We start from the raw sequence: 14,885 nt of genomic DNA on the forward strand, positions 1-14,885 counted from the left end.
AATAAGAATTTCTAGCTGATTTTTTAAGAACCGTGGTCATAACCTTAATACCGAAGTCCTTTATATATAACACTTTTTTGAACATGCATATAATTGTACGTGAACGAATTAACTTAATTATTCATTGAATTGGTGAACAAATACTACTTTTCACGGAGCGTTAGATGAATTTACTTTCTATATATGATTATTTTTTCTTGAATTGGCAAAACATACTCTACACCCCTAACAGAACGAAAATATTTGAATTTAGATAAATTTAAGGAAATTTTTTAGGGATATATTTTGGTAATTTAAATAAGAATTTTATATAATTTTTAAGTTTATTGTTTTAAAAAAATAAAAAATTTGAGAAGGGTTTATTTTTGTTATTCTTATAATATTTAAGGGCTATTTAAGTTTAATTTTAAAAGGGACAGACCTAACATGCAAATAAATCAAAAGTTGAAAAATTTCACTATGGGGCACCACTTTTTCAGTCAATTTAAAAGGATAATTGCTTCATTAAGTCCTTGAACGTTTTATATAATCACACTTCAGTTTGGTGCCGGCAGTTTATTTCGTGACACCACTAAAAATTTATATATATTTTAAAAAATACAATTATTGGTCAATAATTTAATTTATCTTTAAAATCCTTATTTTTTAAAAAAATAAGGTAAGAATAATATTACCAAAATTAGCGATTTTATATACTTAGGGTCCATTTGTTTACATGTAAAAGGTTTTACGAAAAATATTTTCTTTATTTTCCTGTATTTGTTTCACAAAAAAATAGTTTAGTCAATGGAAAATGACTTTCAGGTCAAGGTTTTGAAAAGTGTAAGTCATTTTTCGGAAAATAGCTCATCTACAGATAATTTTATTTTTTTTATAAAAATTAACTTAAATCAAGGTTAATATTATTATATTGATAATAAATTTTATTTTATTTTTAAAAATATTTAAAATATTATATTTTTCAGTATTATTAAACATACATATTTAATTATTTATATTTAGTCTTATAATAAATTATTAATATAATAAATATAATTTATTATTTTAATAAATTATTCAATATTTCAAATACAACCAGATCTTAACAGAGAAGGAATGGGGGAGTTTTTTTCAACTTGTAGGATGTTTTTTAACTGCTAGTATCATTCACTTTCCAGCAATGAAGAGTACTTTGGCAAACCTGTGGCATCTGGTTTGGGGCATTCAGATTCGAGATCTGGGAGAGAAAAGGTATTTGTTTCAATTTTTTCATATTATGGATTTGGAAAGGGTTATGAAGGGCTTTCCTTGGACCTTTAATAACCATTTGCTGCTTCTTTATAAATTGAACTGGGGAGAGGATCCACTACAAGTACCCTTAGTTATAACTCCGTTTTGGGTACAAATACATGATGTCCCTATTGGATTATTTTTTGAGAGTTTGGCGGTCCAAATGGGAAATTTTTTAGGGGACTTTTTGGAATATGATGGATCTAACCTCGGTAAGGAGAATATGAATTTCATGAGAATTAGAGTCCAAATTGATGTAAGGTGTCCTTTAAAAAGAAAGAAGCAGATTTCGTTCTATGGGTGAAGGTCATATGTCAATTTCAAATATGAGCGATTATCGTTATTTTGTTTTTTCTGTGGAAGATTGGGCCATAGCGACTCCTTTTGCGAAGCAAATTTTTCACTTGGTGTGGAAATAGCTGAAATGGGATGGGATTTGTCTTTACGAGCTCAGACTCGAAGAGCGTTAGCAATGAACAATTTATGACTAAGAGAGGATGGGGAGGGAAAAGTGGGAGGAGTTGGGGAAAGTAATAGAGGAAGAGGGAGTGGGCATTGAAGGGTGGAAAATAAAAGAAGATGCGTAAAATTAGTGGACCCAGTTCTTGGTTTCAACTTAGAAGGGTGACCATTAGGTTCTAATCAAAGGATGACAGATGTACTGTCAGATCAAATTCATAATTCTATGGACCATGATTTGGAGGACACAACATTAATAGGCGAGAAGGGGAAGAAAAGATATAGAGTTGAAATTGATGATTTTGTAGAAAATGATGACATCAGTAAGGTACTGTCCAGAAACAGGAGAATGGAGGAACACAATCTTATATCATCGACGGCTGCCAAAAGGTAAGCTGACCGAGCGTAATAAAAATATTAAGTTGGAATGTTCGTGGTTTGGGGAGATCACGAACAATAAGGAGACTTCGACACTCGCTGAAGATTTTTAATCCCCAAATAGTCTTCTTTATGGAGACTAAACTTTTCAGTTTACAGATGGAGAGAGTTTGAAGAGTTGTGGCTGTGCAAATGGTATTGAAGTTGATTCGGAAGGAACTAGAGGAGGATTGTGTATGGCATGGAGAAATGATAGTGAGATTACTCTAAAAAGTTTTTCCAAAAGGCATATCGATGTGTTTGTGTAAGATGCAGAAATTAACGGTTAGTGGCGATTTACAGGTTTTTATGGCACCCCATATGCTCGAGATAGAGAAGATTCTTGGGCTGTTCTGAAAAATCTTAATCAAGAAGAGGATACCCCTTGGTTTGTATGCGGAGACTTTAATGAAATCATGTATGTTTGAAAAAAAGGGAGGTTTACCTAGAGATGAAAGAATGATGGAATTGTTTCGAAAAATATTAGAGGAATGCCAAATAAATGATGTGGGGTTTTCGGGCAGGTGGTTTACTTGGGAGAGAGGGAATCTACCTAAGACAAATATATAAGAACGACTTGATAGGGGGTTGCTAATGCAAGTTGGATGATTTTGTTTACTGAAGCAAAAGTTCAACATTTGATTAATTCTTTTTCAGATTACTGTCTTCTCTTGGTTGTGACACAGAAAGAAGAGGATAAGAGAAAATGAGGTAATTTTAAATTTGAAACATGGTGGACTCTGGAAAATTCTTTTAATGAAAAAGTCAAGCACCTTTGGGGACTGTCAGTAGGAGATCTATTGAAAAAGTTAGATTTCTTGAGAAAAGGACTGAAAAAATGGGCGAGACAAATACAAATAAATAGAAATCGAAAAAAGGAGGTGTTAACAACGAAACTATCAGAATTAGTAGAAACTGAAAGGGATGATAGGAATTTGGCTGAGATGATTGACACAAAAATTCAGCTAAACTTCGAGATCAAAAAGGAAAAATATTATTGGGAACAGAGGGCTCGGTTAAACTGGTTGCAATATGGCGATAGGAATACAGCTTTTTTTCACAGTCATGCAACACAAAAGAGGAGGAAAAATCAGATTAACAAGCTGTAGAATGATAGTGGAGAAGAAACGGAAGATGTTCGGGAAGTAGAGGATATTGCACGGGTGTATTTTGAGAATTTATTCAAAGCACGGAGGACTACATTTAATAAGCATTTATTTTCGGGTATTGAATATTGTATCTTCAATAAAGATAATAGAAAGCTTCTAGCGCCTTATAATTGAGAGGAAATTCGGTGGCTTTGTTCGAAATGGGGTCCACAAAGGCACCAGGGGAAGATGGATTTCCAGCCCTTTTTTTATCAAAGATGTTGGGATATCATTGGGAATGATATTGTTTCCTTTTGTCTACATCTTTTGAATGGAGAGATAGACTTTAGTCCAATAAACTCAACTCAGATTGTGCTTATCCCAAAGATTACCAATCTTTCTAATTTGACTCATTTTGGGCCAATTAGTCTATGTAATGTTATTTATAAAATAGTAGCAAAGGTGATAGTAAACAGATTTAGAGGAGTTATTGATAAATGTACTGATGAAGCATAGAGCACATTTGTGCCAAGAAGACTCATAACATGTAATACCCCGAAAATTTCTATAGTAAGATATTATCCTTGATATAGAAAAATAAGGAAATAAGTGGCAAAAAGGGAAGTTTTGAGTTATGACAATGTTGGGAAATAAATTATGATATCTTGACTCAGGAAAGGACTAAATTGTAAAAGTGTGAAAAGTTTTGTTGCCTAAAAGTAAATACTCAAAACTTGAAGGGTTAAAGTGTAAATATGAAAAATTTAAAGGGCCAATAGTAAAAATTTAAAGGGTGGAATGATCTAGAAACTAAGGAAAATGGATGAATTAGGACCAAATTAAATATGTGAAGAATTATGATGGACTAAATTGTAATTTACCAAATTAAATGATGACTCAAGGATGGAATTTTAAAAGATAATAAAGGGCAAAATGGTCAATTGGAAGTGAGAGAAATCTAGAAAGTAATGATGATGTTGATGATATTTTATAATTATTTAATTAAGATAAATATTATTTTAATATTTTAATGAGATATTTTATTATTTATTATTTATTATTATTAATTTATTTAATATATAAGGAAGGAAAGATGAAGAATTTCTATCATCTTTTCATCTATGCAATTCATTTAGAAGAAAAGAGAAGAAAGAAAGTTTTCCTTTCTTTACAATTTGGTCATTCTGTCAAAAATTTACTATTTTCACTTAGAAATCAAAAGAATTTTCATAACTATTAAGAGAGAAAGATGACAAGGAGACTATGAGGAGCTATAATATCAAGGTATATTCAAGAAATAGAAGCTGTAGGAGAGAGAAAATCAAGTTAAAAATTGAAATCAATGAGACAAGGTAAGAACATCAAGATTTCAATATATTTTTAAGTTTGATACTATTGAAAAAGCATCGAAATGATGTTAATGTAGAGTTTTATTATATAAGGTTTATGTTCTTGATATGTTAGAGAAGAGAAAGTAATGAGAAATAGTGTAGAGAAAGAAAATAAGGGTGTTATAAACATGGTAAATAAATATCTTGCATTAAAATAGTTTTGACAGCAGCAGTTAGCTAACTTTGAAAAATCATCATAAATTGTGGAAATTGAATTAGAGAATGAAAAAAATATGGAATTAAATATTATCGAGTCTAGTTTCTTATAGAAGAAACAGTGTAAGCAATGGACTTGTGAATTATGAGATATAATAAATTTTGTGAGAAAAGATCAGAATGATTTTGGGTTCCCCTTTTTTGAAATTTGAAAATCATAAAAAATTGGATAAAAATAATTAATGGCTTAAATTTATATTTTTAAAATCCTTAATGAGTCTATTTTCAATATAAATAAGCAGGAACATCATCTGAATCTCGTACGAGGAGATAATTAATTCTTAGCGAGGAAGGGTCGAAACTGTCAGACATCAGAATAGGGGTAACTTTAAAGAATAAACTATACTTATTGGATAAATAAAATTTTTTTAAAATTTTATGGTAATAATAATATGTGAGTCTAGTTTTAGGGAAAATTATCAGATCTTAATTTTAAGTTCTGTATCTTAAGATAAAAATAATTTAGCGACTATGACACGAATGAACAACTTTGAATATACATATAAGTAAATAGTGAAATTATAGATAATGTTACTTATAAGCATGTTATATACATTAAGGATGTGGAATGGAGAGGAGGAGGAGGAAAATATATATGAATATTCAGCTAGTATAGTTAATTTGCATGTTTTAGGCTCAAGGACTAAATTGAATAAAAGTAAAACTTTAGGGGGCAATTTTGTAAAAATGTCAAAAATGACCAAATTGAAGGGAATGAATTGTTTTATTATCTAAATTAATGAATGAAATTATTAATTTAAGATCGGGTGAAAATCGGGAAATGATAAATTACCAAAATGCCCCTAAATCTTGGTATTTCTACAATTTAGTTAGGTAGGTTCGTATAACTTGAATGAACATGTAAATATGTCAATTTAAATATTTTATTATATTTTATATGATGTTTGAATTGAATATATGAAATGTATGGATGTTGAAATGAAAGAAATAATACATGTTCTGAAACTACTTGAAATGGATAAAATCTGTTTGAATATTGGGTTCTGAATGGATATAGGTGATTTCCCAAATGAAAGAGTTCCTGCATATGTTGCAGAAATAGATAACCCGGACGGTTAATTTGACAAAAGTCTTCTCGAGAATATAAAGTGGATAGGATTCGTTCCTGATTCACTATAATACCTCAGAGTGGATAGGATTTGTTCCTAATTCACTATGGTAATTTAAAGTGAATAGGATTTATTCTTAATTCACTACGGTAACTTAAGGCAAATAGGATTTGACCTGAAAAAGGTAATCCTGATTCGCTACGGTTACATGATATATAATTCATTATGGTAACCTATGGTGGATAGGATTTGACCTGAAAAGGGTAATCCTGATTCGCTACAGTTATACGATACATGATTCCTTATGATAACTTAAGGTGGGTAGGATTTCACCTAAAAAGGTAATCTTGATTCACTACAGTTACATGAGATATGACTCGAGAGAGTGCTTGATGATTAAACGTCCTAAGGGTTATTTCTGAATATGAATTGATGGAATATGGAAATATACACTTTGAGTGTACTGTTAAAAAATCCATCGGAACTCCAATGATTCAACGGATAGAATATTTGATATGATACTAGAATTATAATATGAAAAGGATGTTACATGAAACATGAAAATGAGTACTAAATGATATAAATTAATTGAAATTATTCTGAAAATTTGGGTAATGCCTCGTATCCTATCCCGGTCTCGGGTATGGGTATGGGGTGTTACATAACAAATAATGTACTGGTGGCCTATGAAATTCTACACTCGTTGAAATAGAAGAGAGTGGGGAAGACGGGATATATGGCAGTCAAGTTAGATATGAGTAAGGCTTATAATAGAGTAGAATGGAATTTTATTCAGGAAATCATGAGTAGGATGGGATTTGTTCAAAAATGGATTGAGTCTATTATGAAATGCATGTCTACTGTTTCTTATTCAGCAGTGGTTAATGGTAATAAAGGAGAAATTTTCTATCCAACAAGGGGACTTAGGCAAGGGGACCTATTAAGCCCGTTTTTATTCTTGATATGTAGGGAAGGTCTATCAGGCCTAATGAGAACGACAACTAGAGAAAGAGTTATAAAAGGTGTCAAAGCTAGTAGAAGTGGCCCTAAGGTGTCCCATTTATTATTTGCTAATGACTGCATATTGTTTGAAGAAGCAACAGGAAGGGGAGTCTATGCAATCGAACAGATTTTACGAGAGTATAAAAACAGTTCAGGTCAGTGCGTAAATTTTGATAAATCAGCAGTCTTTTTTAGTAGAAATACAACTGAGGAAGATAGACAGATGGTGGTCACCCAGTTGGGAATCTGGAGTTCAAATGATTTAGAAAGGTATTTAGGGCTGCCAAGCTTAGTTGGTAGAAGGAAAAAAGAATATTTACAAGCTTTTAAAGACAGACTAAAACAATGTATTGACAGTTGGAAAATGAATTATTGTCTCAATGTGGTAATGAGGTATTTATCAAAACCATTTTACAAGCGATACCGACATACTCAATGGCTTGTTTTTTATTATCAAAAACATTATGAAATGGAAGGTATTGTCGCTAAGTTTTGGTGGTAAAAGGAGCGCGAGAAGAAAGGAGTTCATTGGTGTTCTTGGAAAAACATATGTTTCTTGAAAGAAGATGGAGGTATGGGTTTTTGAAATTTTTGCCAATTTAACGTTGCGTTATTAGCCAAGCAGGGATGGTGCCTTATTAATAATCTGAATTTGTTATTGGCCAGAGTTCTTAAAGCCAAATATTTTCCGCAATCAAACTTTCTAAACACACAGTTGGGTTTGTTACCTTCATATACCTGGAAGAGCATCTAGGCAGTAATTTCATAACGAGCTTTGCTGGAGAGTTGGACAAGGGACCGAGATAGACGTATGGACTAATTGTTGGATTCCAGGGAGTGAAACAATTGGTAGGCCAGGCAGAGAGTTAAACGGTGAAGTAATATTAGTCTCGGATTTAATTAATAACACAAATAGAGCTTGAAAACGAGATCTGATCAGCAATACCTTTCAACCAGACATAGCACAAAAGATTTTGCATATCCCTTTTGTAGAGACAGAACATGCAGATTTCCAGGTGTGGAAAGAAGAACCCTCAAGGGAGTTCTCAGTAAAAAACGCCTATAAACTATTACAATATTCTAGCTTGGATCTTAATAGTTATTTAATACAACCTGAAACAAAAAACTTCTATAGAAAGCTATGGGATTTACAGCTACCAGCAAAAATTAAAATAATAGTATTGCGAATCTCCTGGAACTACATCCCTTCATTAGTAAATCTAAGATACAAGAAAGTGTCAGACAATGTCCGGTGTCCTCGGTGCAGACTTGAAGAAGAAGATAGTAGCCATATCTTTAGACTATGTCCTGCAACCAGTGAAATATGGCAACACATCAACCTCTCTTGAGCTATAGTTCATAGGAATCAAAGTTTATGGGAATGGCTAACTTGGGTTTTTGAAAGGAGTACAAATGAACAGTGTCAGTCCTTTTGTTGTGCGTTATGGTGAATATGGAGCTCCCAAAACCAATTCGTCCATGAAAGGAAATCGTCTCAGTTAGGGATATGACGCAGAAAGTTAATAGTTACATAGCAGAATTGAATGGGATCCGAGAGAAAAAACTCACCTTTACTACCGAAAGAGTCAATGGTCAAACAGAGGCGACGAGGGTACTACAGTTTAGTTTGACGCAGCCTTTGACAGAAGAAATGCCAGATCGGCCTCAGGTATAGTTGTTCGAGACCAGACGGGTGATTTAAAAGCCTCAAAGTCAATTTTACATGAGAATATGAATATCCCCTCCCCGTTCGCAGCAGAAGCCCTCGCAGGTTTAGATGCCATCAAATTAGTAATAAAAATGGGGTTAACAATAGCAACAATAAAGGGGGATTCAAAAACAGTCATTAAAAAATGCCAATCGAAAGAAATGGACAAGTCGGTTCTCGGAGTGATTATTCATGATATACAGATTAGAAAATTTAGTGTTCAAGATGTCACTTTCCAATTTATCCACAGATCGAAGAATACTCAAACCGATAACTTAGTAAAAGAAGTTTTAGAGAGAAAAGATGAATCATACCTGGTGGGGGAAATGACGGTCCGTAGAGTAGCAGATCCAGAGGGAAGATGGAGAGAAAATCTGGATTGAAGTTGTCTGGGGAAGGAGAAGGGAGTGGTCAAGGATAGCAGATACATTGAAATTTTTTGGGAAAGGCTATCTGAAAAGGTATGGCTGATGGACATGAAAAGACGATGGAAGCAATAAATGGCCAGGCTATTCGATTTGACTGGGATATATCTTTTGGATTTCCTTTTTCCTTTTTCCTTTTTCCTTTTTATTTCTTAGTTTATTTTTTAATTCTTATGTTATTATCTGTTTCCAAGAACGGGCTTCGTAATAGGGATGCCCAATTTAGTTTATTGTTATTTTGTATAGATATACAGAACTGAGCCAAGAAGGTAATTTGGGTATTGGTTTTTCAATAATAAAAAAGCCCAGTCATATTATTCAAAAAAAATATTTATTACAATTATAAATATATTAATAATAAATATTTTACAGTATAAAAGTTAAAATATGTCATAAGTCTATGTACACTTCACAGATTTGTAACTTAGTCATTGTACTTTTATTTTGAAGAATTTAGTCCCTTTACTTTTCAAATTTGAAAATCAAGTTCAATTGTTGATATCGTTAATTTTTTTCAATTTTTTGATGTCACATTTTAAATAAAAAATACTCACTTAGTATTCATGTAATTAAAAATGACGTTGTAATGAATCTGAATTTAACATGATATTTTTAATATATGCAAAAATAATGTAAAATATAAAATTATAGATAAAAATAAATGTTTGTTTAATTGAAAACAACTTTTATGAAATATTTTTAAGAAATCCACCAAACAATAGAAAATATTTTACACAGATTCATCCGAACATCAAAAAATATTAGCTTTTCCAGAAAAGTAAATCATTTTCCTGAAATTATTTTCTGGAAGTCATTTTCAGTAAAATAAATGGAGCCTTAGAGTTTGTTTGGACGATAAAATTTAAAGTTTTTGAGATTTTTAAAATGTTAGTATTTTAGAACCCATCAATTCAAAATACATTTGTAATTGAAATTTAGGAAAAATAAGTTATTAAAATTTTAAAATTAAAATTATTTAGAAAAGAAGAATAATTATATTAAAATAAATAATATAAAAATCCAATATGAATATCATTGTATTTGTATAATTTTATAAATAGTTTTAACAGAATAAAATTAAATATATATATATTAGAATTAAATAAAATTTATTTTTAAAGTTTAAGTTCTTATATTATAAGCGGGACCATGTGTATTAAATGAAATAAAAATATGAGGAATTAAAAAAAATCCACCATTTTAGGTCAAATTTGAAAAAGGAAATTGAGCTAATAAAACCCTCTCTTAAAATTACTCAAAAATTTTAAAATTTTAATATATTCATCCTAATAAGTAAATTCATTTTTAAATTTTGAAAATCTTGATACAAATGAATTACCTCCAACAATTTTCTCATCTGAACGCACCCTAAAATTATCCATTAACAGGGAAGCAAGAAATTATTTAAAGGAGGAATAAATTTTAATTTTTATAATAATAAAATGTAATTTTATTATTTTAATAGTTTATATCTTTATAATTTTTAAAATATTAAATTAAACTTTTATCATTTTAAGAGATTAAAGTACAATTTTATTTTTACTAATTAAAATTTTAAAAATTTAAATAAAATAAATTTTCTATTTTAGAAGGTGGGACACCTGCCCAACTACACGTTTGTCCATTAAATTTGAAAACATTAATGTACATACTAATGATCGTATAATTACAAAAGTTGGTAATTTGAATGGAATTACGAAAACAAAAAATAAATCCGTCCAAAAGAGAAATGAAAAGAAAAATGGTAGCTAACATCCAACAATCTCTATCAAGATTAAATTTTATTAATTTATTTAAATGTGTAAATAAATAAAAAATTAAGATACAACAATTTCATTTAAAATCAACTTTGATTATTTTGGAATGACTTGACCATACATAATTTAATTATGAATTATTTCTTATTTTGTATCAATATCAATAATAGAGCCACGATTAGAACTTCACTTGAAAACAACACTTGATTATATAATATTTTAGAAAATAAAACTCACAGAAAAGAATCAAAAATAAAGTAATGAATAAGTTAATATAAATTTATTCCAAAAAAATCAAAAAATAAAGTAATGAATGAGTTAATATAAAACTCACAAAAATTCAAAAATAAAGTAATGAATAACATGTTAAGCTTGTAGAAACTTAGTAAGTACCCATGAATTTAAACATTACTATTGCTTAGTTTATTCCACAATAATAATACAACTGCTATATATCATGAATTTATCATAATAATAAAAAGTTATTCAATATTTATAAAATTCGCTAATACTTTGATTCACTACTTTGTCATTTCACTATATAACATGTGCTTTTTATCAGAACTTACTTACCATGACTATAACACTCCAAAACCTGGCCTAGAAGTTTCGATTGGATTTTAGAGGTCACATGACGTGACACGGCCATACTCGGCACCACACGGTCTAGATCATGTCACACGGCCTGGCTACATAGTAGTGTGACCCATGCTTTGAAAATTTACAAATTTTTCATGAATATTCTGATTTGTTTCAAATTGGTCCCTAATTGTCCCCAAACTAATTTTAAGGCCTCGTAAGCTTGATTTAGGGTCCATAAGTGTATGTTTACTTCGACCTGAATTATTTTAAAAAAACATTGTTAATTATCTAGTGAACTGGGTGCTATTGTTATTGAATGTTATGAGATGTACACTGATACTCAGTCACCCTAATCTGGAGACGAAAACGATTATGGGTGTTACATTAACAGTTAAGCAGAACATATGCACACAAAATTTCTCAAATACACAACAACTATATCAATTCGAACCAAATAGTCATATGAGTATTTACTCAACAACAGAACAAAACACAAGTGTGATTCATAATGAAATGTACCAATCCCAAGCCCCTCATTATCCAACCTCTACACACCATCTCCAACCAATCGTTACATACCAAATATAGGGTTTTTCTAAACCTTTCCATCCTCTACACACCACTATTGAGTTATGGTGGACACGTCCAACCAATACACACCACGATAGGTCATATGCCTCGTTATTGTTATGCAGTCAAGCTGGCTAACAAATATTGCAGTTTTATCGCTAGATAAAATAATGTAGTTAAACTGCCGAATCAGAATTCCTTCATCTCCAAAATCAAATCACAACCCAAAATGCAAATACGTACAAATTCCAGCAATTCGAATATACAGAATTACAAATACAAATATTCAAATTCTCAATTTCCATAATCTATTACATATGGTCAAACAGTTCAAACATGCAGAGACAACATTAGACATTCATATAATCAATTATAAAGTAACAGAGTCAGTACACATAGCTTCCTGATCGTCATGACTCATGCATTTATAGATACCAAAGTCCCCTTAACCTTATAATACTTACAACCAATACGAATAACAATATAAAACTTACGAACATTAGTAAATAAACTATTCTAATAGTAGCATAACTATTGTAAGCAAAATTTGTGATCCAAAAACCCTTACGGAAGCTTAAACACTCTAGAAATCAACCAGGGACTAAAAGGAATCATTTAGCAAAAATTGGACCACACGACCATGTGGGAGGATCCCGACCATGTGATAGGGATATACAATTGTGTGGCTGAAAGGCATGCCCGTATGACTGAGGTACACAGCCGTGTGGGCAGATCGTGTAACTCTCTAAACCATGTGAATAAATTACATAGTTAAAGGAGCAGAGGAGACACGGTCGTCTGTCTGAATGAAACGCCTGTGTGTGTTTGACAAAAATTGCTAGCATAGAGGCTACACGGCTGTGTGACTAACCCGTGTGACACACTCAGACCGTATAAAAAACGAATTACTCTAACATTTAAAACAAAACACGGCAGTGTGAATCATCCCTATGCGGCACACACCCTTGTGATTGCCCGTGTGGTTTAAAAACCATCCTCAAATCTGCTGCAAACTGTAAAATTTGACTCCAAATTGACCCCTAAATTACATATGGCTAACACACCTGATTGTGCGATTCCTAGCACCAATGAACGATCAAGACACCTTCCTAAACCAATCCGAAACTTAATATAACATGCAAACAAAGCCTATAAGAATTTAAAGTTTACAATATAAAAAGAAAATGAAAATAAAACCAATCTAAAACTCAAAAACCTTGGTTACCCGTTAAAGCTTTGACGACTAAAATGTAAAAGAACGGATGAACCCTAAAGAACCAATAATTAGAGATGATAACGTTAGTACAATTGAAGCAACATAATATTTCTAAAATTTTAACGATGAACAAAGAAAGAAATTACAAAACAATAATGAACTGAAGAAATAAAATGATGACCAAAGACACAACTAAAAATAAATAAAAATCAAAGTCTGAATCTTTGAGAAAGAAAAACAAAATGTGAATTAGTGAGACGTGAGGAACTTTTTGGGGAATTTTTTTTTTCAAAAAAATAAAACTAAAACAAATGAAATAAAACCAAATAACATTAAATTAAAAGAAACTTTAACCTATCAGAAATTTTTAAATTAACCCAAAAGTAAAAACTAATTCCCATTTTTTGTACATAAAGATTCAAACTTGAGACCTAAGGATATGCATGAGTTTAACCACTGAACCATTAGGCTCATCGTTGAATCCCAAATGCAAAAGAAAACATAAATGTCCACTCGAATCCTCTTGACTCAACCAACAAACTTAAAAACTTCTAACCCCAATTTCAGGGTATTACAATAACTTTTAGTCCATGCTAGACACATTTTAACCAAATGGATACATGGAACATATCATGATAACCGAAGCCTAAAAGTACAGGAAACACATACACCAAAGTTTATTCCAATATATATTACTTATCCATGAAAAAAAAACAAAATAAAAAAATTGATAGTGAATAATTAAAATGAAGAAGATATGAGTTTTATTAAATATTATGAAATATTTGGTACATTAAACGCATAGCATTAGTATAAATTTTTATTTGAAAATTTATACCTTAAGCTCTCCCCAAATGTCTTGTCCAAACAATATGATTTTTCACTTGATTACAAGTTTGAATTTCTTCCAAGGTGCTTCACCTTCACGTCTGGGTCTTTCTGTAAATATAACTTCGTCGTTAGCTTTCAATCTTTTCTCACTTGAAAATTGTGGCCATTTTATTGATACATACTTACCAAATTCTGGGTTCGCATAAAATGTACCTATAAATGTTCATGCTTTTCCAAACTATCTGTAACATTCACAAAATACAGATAGCCTTCTTGAAACTCAAAAAACTGGGCAACATCAATGTAAAAGAAGGATATGACGCGATCTTTCACTTCGCTTTGAGTCAAGTGCTTTGAAAAGCTTTGTCTGCCTTGCTCTTGGTTTTGCATATTTGCAAACGGTAGTAAATACTAAAATATAATAAAAAGTTAAGAACCGTGATCATAAACTTAATATGGAAGTCCTTTACATATTTGTTGAAAAGAGATGTCTTTCTAAAAAATAGATACATTACACTTTCATATAATTCTATATGAACGAATTGACTTAACTATTCATTGAATTTGTGAACAAACATTATCTTTTACGAAGCATTAGATGAATTTACTTTCTATATATGATTTTTTTCCTAAACTGGCAAAACATACCCTACATCCCTAACAGAACGTAAATGGATTTAAATTGATTAATTTAAATATGCTAAGGAATGAATTGGAAATGTTTGAATTTATATAAACTTGAGGAAATTTCTTGAGGGATATATTTGGGCAATTTAAATAAGAACTTTATATAATTTTTAAGTTTATTGTTTAAAAAAATAAAAAATTGATAATGGTTTATTTTTGTTATTCTTATAATTTTTAAGGGCTATTTAAATTTAATT

General features: G+C 30.8%; 1 long non-coding RNA gene across 2 annotated transcripts; it reads right to left on the reverse strand.

The window, feature by feature from the left end:
- Positions 1-7,831: 7,831 nt before the first annotated feature.
- LOC128281376 (uncharacterized) lies at positions 7,832-9,217 on the reverse strand. 2 transcript variants are annotated; one of them, XR_008271582.1, is made up of 3 exons: positions 8,935-9,184; positions 8,482-8,676; positions 7,832-8,371 (listed from the first exon to the last, which is right to left on the reverse strand). It is a non-coding gene; the product is annotated as an uncharacterized LOC128281376 (long non-coding RNA). The 2 variants fall into 2 exon arrangements; XR_008271581.1 differs by having other exon boundaries at positions 8,482-9,217.
- Between the last annotated feature and the right edge of the window lie 5,668 nt (positions 9,218-14,885).

Source organism: Gossypium arboreum, chromosome 10, assembly GCF_025698485.1.
Source record: "Gossypium arboreum isolate Shixiya-1 chromosome 10, ASM2569848v2, whole genome shotgun sequence".
Classification (NCBI taxonomy): domain Eukaryota; kingdom Viridiplantae; phylum Streptophyta; class Magnoliopsida; order Malvales; family Malvaceae; genus Gossypium; species Gossypium arboreum.